Source organism: Fukomys damarensis, unplaced genomic scaffold (assembly GCF_012274545.1).
Source record: "Fukomys damarensis isolate Sample0158 unplaced genomic scaffold, DMR_v1.0_HiC HiC_scaffold_38, whole genome shotgun sequence".
NCBI lineage: Eukaryota > Metazoa > Chordata > Mammalia > Rodentia > Bathyergidae > Fukomys > Fukomys damarensis.
Window position 1 is genome coordinate 33,699,675 of NW_022900950.1, and position 9,572 is coordinate 33,709,246.

At 43.6% G+C, this 9,572-nt stretch overlaps 1 pseudogene; it reads left to right on the forward strand.

Moving 5' to 3' along the window:
- The first annotated feature begins 4,800 nt into the window (after positions 1 to 4,800).
- Positions 4,801 to 7,002, forward strand: LOC104862191 (annotated as a pseudogene).
- The last annotated feature ends 2,570 nt before the right edge of the window (positions 7,003 to 9,572 follow it).

Below are 9,572 nucleotides of genomic sequence, written 5' to 3' on the forward strand. Positions count from 1 at the left end.
GAATGTGAGGAGTTTTTCTACCATCAATTAGACCAGTTCAATTGCTCAGATGAGTTCAATTGCTTCATTTTTGTGATAAGCACCCCGAGGTTCCTGGAAATAAGGACACTTTTCTAGAGTCGTAGAAATTTGCAAAACCAGGACAGAAACTGTTCTAACACAATTGCTTGCACTTTCCACCAACTCACACATTGACCTGGGAAGATACACACAGGGGTAACCTGGCCAGGACCCAATGCATAACATAGTTCTGATTCACTGTGTGGCATTGCCTAGTCATGTCATGCTGGCTTCAGTTTTATTCTCTGGAAATGCGAAAACCAAGCATTTGAAGAGCTTTGTGTCTTGTGGGAAGCCTTTAGGAGAATCTCCCAGTGAGTCCTGAGTCATCCTGACACTATTTTACAATGATTCTGCTTTCTCCAAGGAAAGTAATAATATCACCAAACAGAGGTTACTGGTCCTTTTTGGGAGAAGCTACATCTCTCCATCAAGGGAATAGAAAAATAACTTTGACAAATTACCTTGCTCCCACTTTAGAATCATTCATATTTGCTCTTTTTGATAGTGTCTCTGTCTGATTTAGAAAGAAACTTATCCTTTTGTTTGAATCAGATAAAAACTTACAATGAGATGGTACTAGAGCTCTATAATCTCTGCCCTGGACAAAGATCACAGTACAGCATATACCCCTCATCTTTCTCTCTTGCTGGAACGGACCTAGGTGTCCTGCAAAGTTGGGGTGAAGATGTGACAGCAAATCCACTGTGTCTGCCTTTATCACTACAGAATCAGAACCAGTCCTGTCTAGATCATTGCAGAATCCCACCAGGAATTGCCTTTAGTAGGGAAAAAAAAGAAGGCAAACCCATTAGTTGGTCTCCCTCCTGTGTCCTCTCACGGCCATCTCATTGCACTAAAATGAACCAAAGCACCACATACAGAGGACAAGGAAGTTGTCCCACATTTGTCAGACTCTAAAACACACCTGGTTGGGTTGACTGATTCCAGGCTCCACTGACAGCTATTCCATCAATAGAGGAAAGAACACCACCATAGCTCCCAGTAGAAACTACAAAGAAAGTAGAATTACAAAGAAAGCACTCTCAAGGAGGAGCTGCTTGTAAATCTAGGATTAATCAGCACGGCCACACAGTAGCTGATGACCAGTCCTCCACTCCCTCGTGTCTGCCTTTAAATTTAGGTCACAATTCTCTTAAAGTCAAAGCTGAGGAACGCATAGGGAACAGGAAGGGGGACATTACCAGAACTCTTGCAATGGGTCTCATGTGAGCCATGAATAAGGCAAGATCACTAGAGTCAAAGCACCACATGAGCAACTTTGTGTGTGAAAAGCCCTACTGTGGGGCCTGTGATGTGACCTGCGGGGCACATTGTCCTAAGCAAAAACAAAACAGGCTCCCTACTTTCTAAAAGCTCTATGCTTAGCAACCTTATTTTATTTACTCTTCACATAAATGAGAAAGATATTATTGCCCTTATCTTACAGAGAAGGAAGCTACAGATCAAAAACACCTAAGGACACAATTGTTACTTCAGGAGCCAAGATATGAACCCAAAGTACATGTTCTTTCCTGTCAGGGGCCATTCTACATAATATTTTGGGAAAAATCATTTTATAATTAAATTATGATTAGGTCTATCTGAGGCCTCAATGGTCCTGTGATGCTGTGATGCTCAAGGGCAAGACTACATCAGCTCAAGACATCCCAGTTCTTTGAGAAGCAAGTACTAGTATAAAAACAGAAAAGTTTCATCTGGGGAGGGACAAATCCTTATCAGTTTAACTCATTCCACTACTGTTGTAAGAACATTTTTCTCATCTCACCATCCAAATCAACTTAAGCTCCTCATTGACCTAAGGTTCACATCAGCATAAGATCCTCATCTTCATAGTATTACCACCACCCTCAGAGACATCTGATACTTCCTCTAATTATAAGATCCTTGTCTATTTAGGATTAATGCTGCCCTGAGTGATCTGATACTCCTTAGGAACCCAATAAATAGGACAAGCTCAGGGTGCCTTTGTTTTTGCTGCCCTGAGCAGCACTGATCAGGCCCAAAACCCAACTTCTTTTCTAAGCCTTGTTTCTTATCTTTATTCTTTGTTTTAATAAGTTTATTGGTACACTTTAGGTATACAGAATCCCCACTCACAGCTGTTCAATGACCTTTTTTCAACTTTGCAATGGTGTGAAAGCACATCCATGCAACAGTCTACTTTTCACTGTCAGAACGATATTCAATGAATAACATGAAATGACCTTTTTATAAATTAGGCTTTTGTCCAACTATTGGCTAGTGTAAGCTTCTGAGCACATTCACATTAGGCCAGGCTAAGAGATGATGATATTTTCTCTTCTGACAGGTTTATTTGAATGTGACTCCATTGTAAGTCAAAGAGAACCTGCACAGGGTGCCTGGCACCTCACCTGCACTATCAGGCAATGTTTGTGGTCTTGGACCACATCCCCCACTGATAGAGGGACTCTTGTCCTTACAATTTTGGTTGAGGTTTTAAAGCTAAATTAGGCTCAGAAGAGCAGAGAGACTATTTTTCCTTGACAAATTCCTTCCTTAAAGGACCTTTGCTCTTGCTTTGGAATCATTCATGTTTGCTTGTTTTGACAGTGTCTGTTTATGACTTAGCAAGATACTTATTCCTTTGAACAAAATAAACTCATGATGAGATCTCCCCCCACCTCTCTCTCCCTCTCCCTCTCTCTCTCTCCTCTGTCTCCCTGCCCCCAGCCTGACTGTCCTTGGAAAGAGGAGGCCAACATGTACCAGAAAATTCAATGTGTCTGCCCTTGTGTTCTTATCACCACAATCAGCACCACCCCTGAGCCTGGGTCTGCTCAGATCCAAAACCCTGGTAATACCTATGTCAGAATGTACATAGATCACCAGGGAAGATGTCAGTCCATAATTACGAGTTACCATTTTATCACTGCCAGCTCATCTTAATTAGAAGAGACCTCTACCAGGTGAGTAGGACAAAGATACTTTTTAATGAAGGTATAACAGTCAAGGGAAGATGTTAGAAAGTTCCATTTCCTGGAAATCACCAGGTCTAAGCAAGATGCTAGACAAAGCTCTAGCCTTCCCAAATCAGGCAGCGCTGGGTTCAAATCTTGATTCCTCCATATAACTACTAGATCTGTGATACAGTATAAAGAAAATTACTTCTCCAAGTAGAGGTATATAAAATGCAGATATTTTCTATCTTGTCATGTTGTAAAGATAAAATGAGATCATGTAGGGTAAATACTAGGGTAAGTACCTGGCACATACTAGAGTTCAGTAACTATTAGTTTATTTTTTCTGTGGGTAGAATAATGGAGGCTGCTTTCTTCTCATAGTATTTGGCCCTCTTCATCATGGTAACTTCTCCAGATCCTCCAATGTTGTCTTTACTTTTCTTTCAAAGAAAGTTCAGTTAACAATTAAGTATCAATTCTCTGAGGTCACTCAGGACTAAAGTTGAGGCTGAATTCCACCTCACCAAACTCATTTCAGTCCCTAGGAAACCTAGGTGCCTACACTCCCTATACCAACATTGGTCAAATGTAATGCCTTTTAAATAGAATTCCCTAGGAATTCTCCAAAAGGGCAACTAGGAAGACTATTGATGTAAAAGAATTTTTTTAATTGTACTAGAATCTTATCTATTTTATGCTTACTTGAAAGACTTTAATTTATAACATCCAAAGCAATGATGAGTTTCTCACTTTCTATTAGACTCTGTGATGATGTGGAAAGTTGTAATATGAACAGGTTTATGAAGTCCTTGTGGTTCCAAGCACCATGTTAGACAATCCATATCCCATGAAGCTTTATAGCCTAGGTGGATGTCTTAGTCTGTTGTGTGTGGCTATAAAAGAAGGCCTAACATGAGTAATTCATAAAAAAAATATTGGTTCCAAGTTCTGGACACAGGGAAGTCTAAGATTAAGGGGCCACATCTGGTGAGGACCTTCTTGCTGGATCAAAACACTAGAAGGGACCATGTAGGGAGAGAAAGCAGGAAATCACACTTATAGCCTGAAGTTCTTGTATTATCACTATGAATCTGTTCAAGAGAGTGGGGCTCTCATGACCTAAAAACCTCTCATTAAGCCCCACCTCCCAACATGGTTGCATTGAGGATTAACTTTACAACATATGCTTTTCGAGAGATACATTCAAGCCATAAAAGTAGGGAAATGGACACTGTAAGAAAATGAAAAACTGATCACAGAGAAAACCACTGGGTGGCGAATAGAAGGCCTGATGAGAAACTGACATGTACCCTCAAGGACTGAGGACTGGAGGAAATCCAACTGCTAAGGCAAACTACAAATCAATGCAGGATGAGGAAGGATGTAGCAAAAGTCTGCTTAAAGAGAGAGAATGGCTCCAAGGCCAGGAGACTTCACTGTAATCTAATTGAAAGTACAAAATTCATATCCAAGGAAAGAACAAGTCAGTGAAAGTGTAGGTTTCCAGAGGAATCCTAGAAAAAGTGAGAATCAGAGAGACAGACATGCTAACCACAAAGGCAGTGGTTCCCAAGGCAGGTCCCCAAGGCCTTCTGCCCCGTGGATACTCAAATAATCCATTGGGTACAGGACAAAGCAGAACTTCTGTTTAGGTCTTGCTTTGCTTTACAATATGTAAAATATCCCATTAGAACACAATTTGTAATATTTTAGTGGATTTAGGGCCAGGAGTATGGGGCCAGGGCTCTGGGGGACAGCAGAGATGGCACACAACCCAGGCTCAGCCAGAAGCAACATGCAGGTCTGTGGCCTGCTGCCCACAAAGCTGAAGAAGTTGGGCATCTTCTCAGCCTGTAAGGCCAATGAGACCTGCAAGTGCAATGGCCGGAAGAACCCCAAGCCACCCGCCACACCCGGCATGGATCTGCTGTAGCCAGCTGCTGACCTGGGCAAGCCATGCCGCAGCTGTGAGTAGCCCCTGGCTGACCACGTGTCTCAACTGGAGAATGTATCCGAGGACAAGATCAAACGGCTGCTGGGCATGGCGGTGGACATGGAGAATCTGTTCATGTCAGTGCCCAAGGAGGAGGACACAGACACCAAGCAGGTGTACTTCTACCTCTTCAAGCTCCTATGGAAATGCATCTTGCAGATGATCCAGCCTATGGTGGAGGGGTCCCTGGGTAGCTCCCCATTCTAGAAGCCTAACATTGAGCAGGGCATGCTCAACTTTGTGCAGTACAAGTTCAGCCACCTGGTGCCCTGGGAGTACCAGACCATGTTTGAGCTCTCCAAGATGTTCCTGCTCTGTCACTAATGGAAGCTGGAAACACCCACTCAGTTCCAGCAGAGGTCTCAGTCAGAGGACACAGCCACCTACAAGGTCAACTACACCAGGTGGCTCTGTTACTGCCACATGCCCCAAAGTTTTGACTGCCTTCCTCAATATGAGACCACCCATATCTTTGGGCACAGCCTGCTGCATTCCATTTTCACTATGACCTGGTGGCTGCTGCTGTAAAAGTTCTGAGTAGAGAAGGACAGCTGGTGCTTGAGAAAAGAACACTCATCCTCACCCACTTCCCCAAGTTCCTGTACATACTTGAGGAGGAGACCAATGGAGCCAACTCTTCTCTCTGGGAGTCTGGCTTGACCATGCCACCCTTAGAGGGGGCATAGCTGATGCCCCTGCCAGCTGCGGTCAGTGCCGCAGTGGTTCCCAGCACCCCAATCTTCAGCTCCAGCATGGGAGGGGGAAGAAATGGCTCCCTGAGTCTAGACAGGGACAGAGCCCATGCCAGGTGAAAAGAGGAAACTGCCAGAGAGTCTGACACTGGAGGATGCCAAGGGTGAGGGCACGAGGTCAACATCCCCATGGAGCTGGTCAGCGAAATCATGCTGACCAGCACCGACCCTGCTACTGCTGGTCTGGGCCCCAAGAACAGCCTGCTGTCAGCCAATGTGCAAGGGATAAAAGGGCCTGCCTGGAGGAGTGGCATGGCATCATTGAGTTCCATGTCATTGGCAACTCATTGGCACCCAAGGCCAACTGGCAGGTACTGATGTGGCTGCAGAGTGTCTTCTTGCACCAGCTGCCACACATACCCAAGGACACATTGCCCTCCTCATTTTCTACCTGAAGCACAAGACACTGGCCCTGATCAAGGACAGGTGCATCATTGGATGTTCCCCACCCAGGACTTCACTGAAATCATCCTCTGCACTATCACATCCAATGAACAGGTCAAGGGCTATGGAACCCACCTTGTGAACCACCTGAAGAAGTACCACATCAGGAATAGCATCCTGTAGTTCCTTATCTATACTTACAAGTATGCCATTAGCTACTTTAAGAAGCAGGGCTTCTCCAAGGACATCAAGGTCCTCAAAAGCCGCTACCTAGGCTACATCAAGGACTATGAGGGGGCAACATGGACGGAGCATGAGCTGAACCCTCAAATCCCATACACTGCTGTCATACATCATCAAGAAGCAGAAAGAGATCATCAAGAAGATGACTGAATGCAAACATGCCCAGATCAGCAAGGTCTACCCTGGGCTCAGCTACTTCAAGAAGGGTGTTCAGTAGATCCCCGTGGAAAATGTGCCTGGCATCAGAAAGATGGACTGAAAGCAGATGCTGAAGGGGAAGAGCAAGGAGCTTATGGACCCCAATCAGCTGTACACAACCCTCAAAAGTCTGCTGGCCCAGATCAAGTTGCACCTCAGCACCTGATCCTTCATAGAGCTCATGAAGAAGTCGGAGGTACCTGACTACTTTGAGGTCATCCACTTCCCCATTGACCTGAACACCACAAGGGAGCCACTGCACAGCCACTACTATGTGACTCACAAGCTCTTCATGGCCGACATACAGTTGGTCATCACCAACTGCCACAAGTACAACCCACCAGACAGTGAGTACTGCTGCTGCACCAGCACATTGGAGAAGTTCTTCTACTTCAAGCTCAAGGAGGGAGGACTCATAGACAAATAGCCTTCAGACCCTCAGGCATCCCAGCCTCCCCAGGTGCCTGGAACCTCTGCTAGAGGATGAACCCTGCCTGGCCCTGATAGCCCTGGACCTGGTTCCTTAGCCTCCTAACCTTGTGTCCTGGTCCTGGTCCAGTGTCCTGTCCCCGAGGACAACAACTGCTCCTTGTCACTTTAGCAAGTGACTTCTGGGGTCCCAACTCAGCCCAGCTGGAGGGGCTGTGATGGCCCTGCTGCTCTGTGGTGTGTCCCCCAGGGCAGGGTGTAGGGAGCACTCATTCCCTGGCATTAACCCCTTTGAGGGAACAATAAAGCTCTGTGGTTTTTAACAACAACAAAAAAAAAATTTAGTAGATTTATTGGGTGTTTATACTTAAAACATTTTTCCCAGCAGGGCACATGATAGAATTAATCTGTACATGATGGGCTGAATTATATGCCCTCAAAGTTCATATGTCGAAGTCCTCATTTCTAATTCCTCAGAATGTGACTGTACTTGGAGACAGAATTGCTAAAGCAGTAATTAAGAAGAAACACCACCCCCTCTGGGCCTTGGCAGAGGAACAGTGAGAGGCGCAGCTGCATAGAGCTTGCCTGGGACCACAGCTCCACCCCCACCCCAGGCCTCAGCAGAGGAACAGTGAGAGGCCCAGCCATGCTGGCACCTGCAGCTCACACTCCCACCCTGTGCCTCTGGCCTCCTGGCTGGGCTAGTACCTGATTCAAACCCATAGAGGCACAGAGAGTCATAAAGGCTATTCTTCTGAGTTCCAGACTTGATTTTGATTTAATTCACACAGTTAAAGGTGAGATATTAATAACTACCACAAATTAAGCCAGACATGGTGGCACACACCTATAATCCAAGCACTTGGGAGGCTGAGGCAGGAGGATCGTTGTGAGTTCAAGACCAGCCTGGGCTACATAGTGAGTTCCAGGTCACTCTCAACTACATAGTGAGACCCTGTCTCAAAAAAACAAAACAAAACAAAAAACCCAAAACAAATCACAAATTGTTATTGTCTAACTATACTTGATGTTATTGTGTTGCTCATTGTTGTGATTGATTTAGTCAGTTGTCCTTCCTGGTGTGATGAAAATGAGATTGCCTCAGAGTCATTAGAGACTCAAATCTAAAGGCCAGCTATAGCAGGAAGATTGAAGTATTAAACCAAGGACAGTGCCAACAACAAAAATAGAAATGAGAAAACATTTAAGCAGGGCACAAGCACAGACACAGTCTGGTTGTTCATCAAAGGCAAATTTTGAGAAAAATGAGGTGGAAAAGTCTGATGATCAACCACCTGGACACCCTCCCTGAACTAATAGCACAGGAAGGAACAAAACAGATGAAGGAGGCTCTAGAAAAATTCAAAATAGAAATAATTTCTGAGATAACTACAGAGATAATGAGTAGAGTGAAAGACATGATTAGAGACTCTAGAACAGAAACAGATAAAAAAAAAATGATTGCAGGACTGTAATAAAAGTTATGAATGCCCAGCATAGGAAAGAAATGGAAACCGTGAATGCCCAACATGGGAGAGAAATGGAATCCATGAAACAGATTCAAACAGATATCCAGGAGATTAAAACTTCTATTGAAAGTATAGTATACATAACAGACTGAACCTATCTGAAGACAGGATATAAGATATAGAAGACAGGATGGCAGTCAATGTCCAGGAAAAGAAGGAGCACCTAAAAAAAAGTAAGGGAACATGAGAAATCAATCCAACAGCTTCTAGATGATGCAAAGAATCATATAAGACTGATAGGACTCCATGAAATATCAGGGGAAAGTACAAATGACATAAAAAAAACTGTTCACAGAATTAATGACAGAAAATTTCCCAAACAAGGAAAAAGAATTTGAAATACAGATAAGTGAGGCTAGCCATGATCACAAAAATTCTACACCTAGACACATAATAATCAAGATCCAAGAAACCCAACAGAAAAAACAAACTACTACAAGCAGTCAGAGAAAAGAAACAAGTCACAAAGGAAAGGCCATCAGAATCACAGCAGACTTTTCAACACAAACACACAAATCAAGGAGATCATGAAGTGAAGTATTTCAAGCACAAAACAAAACAACCTACAACCTAGACTGAAGTATCCTGCAAAACTTTCAAAATTGATGGGGAAATAAGATACTTCCTTAACAAAGAACACCAGAAAAACTTCATGAATACCAAACCAGTACTTCAGACAATTCTAAACAATATCCGAGAAAAAGACAATGAAGATCACAACTCCATGAGGCCTAATAGAGCAAATCCAGCAGGCAAGACAAGAAATTAAAGGGAGAGGGGAAAAATTAAAAAGAGCCAACAACAGGAAAATAACATGATGATGATAAGTTAATATATATCACTTATAACCATCAGAGTTAATAGCCTCAATTCACCAATCAAAAGAAATAGACTGGCAGAATGGATTAAGAAGCAAAATCCAAGGGCTGGGGATTTAGCTCAGTGGTTTCACTGACTGCCTCACAAGCACAAGGTCCCGAATTCAATCCCCGGTACCAAAAAAAAAAAAAAAAAAAAAAAAAAAAACACAAAAGAA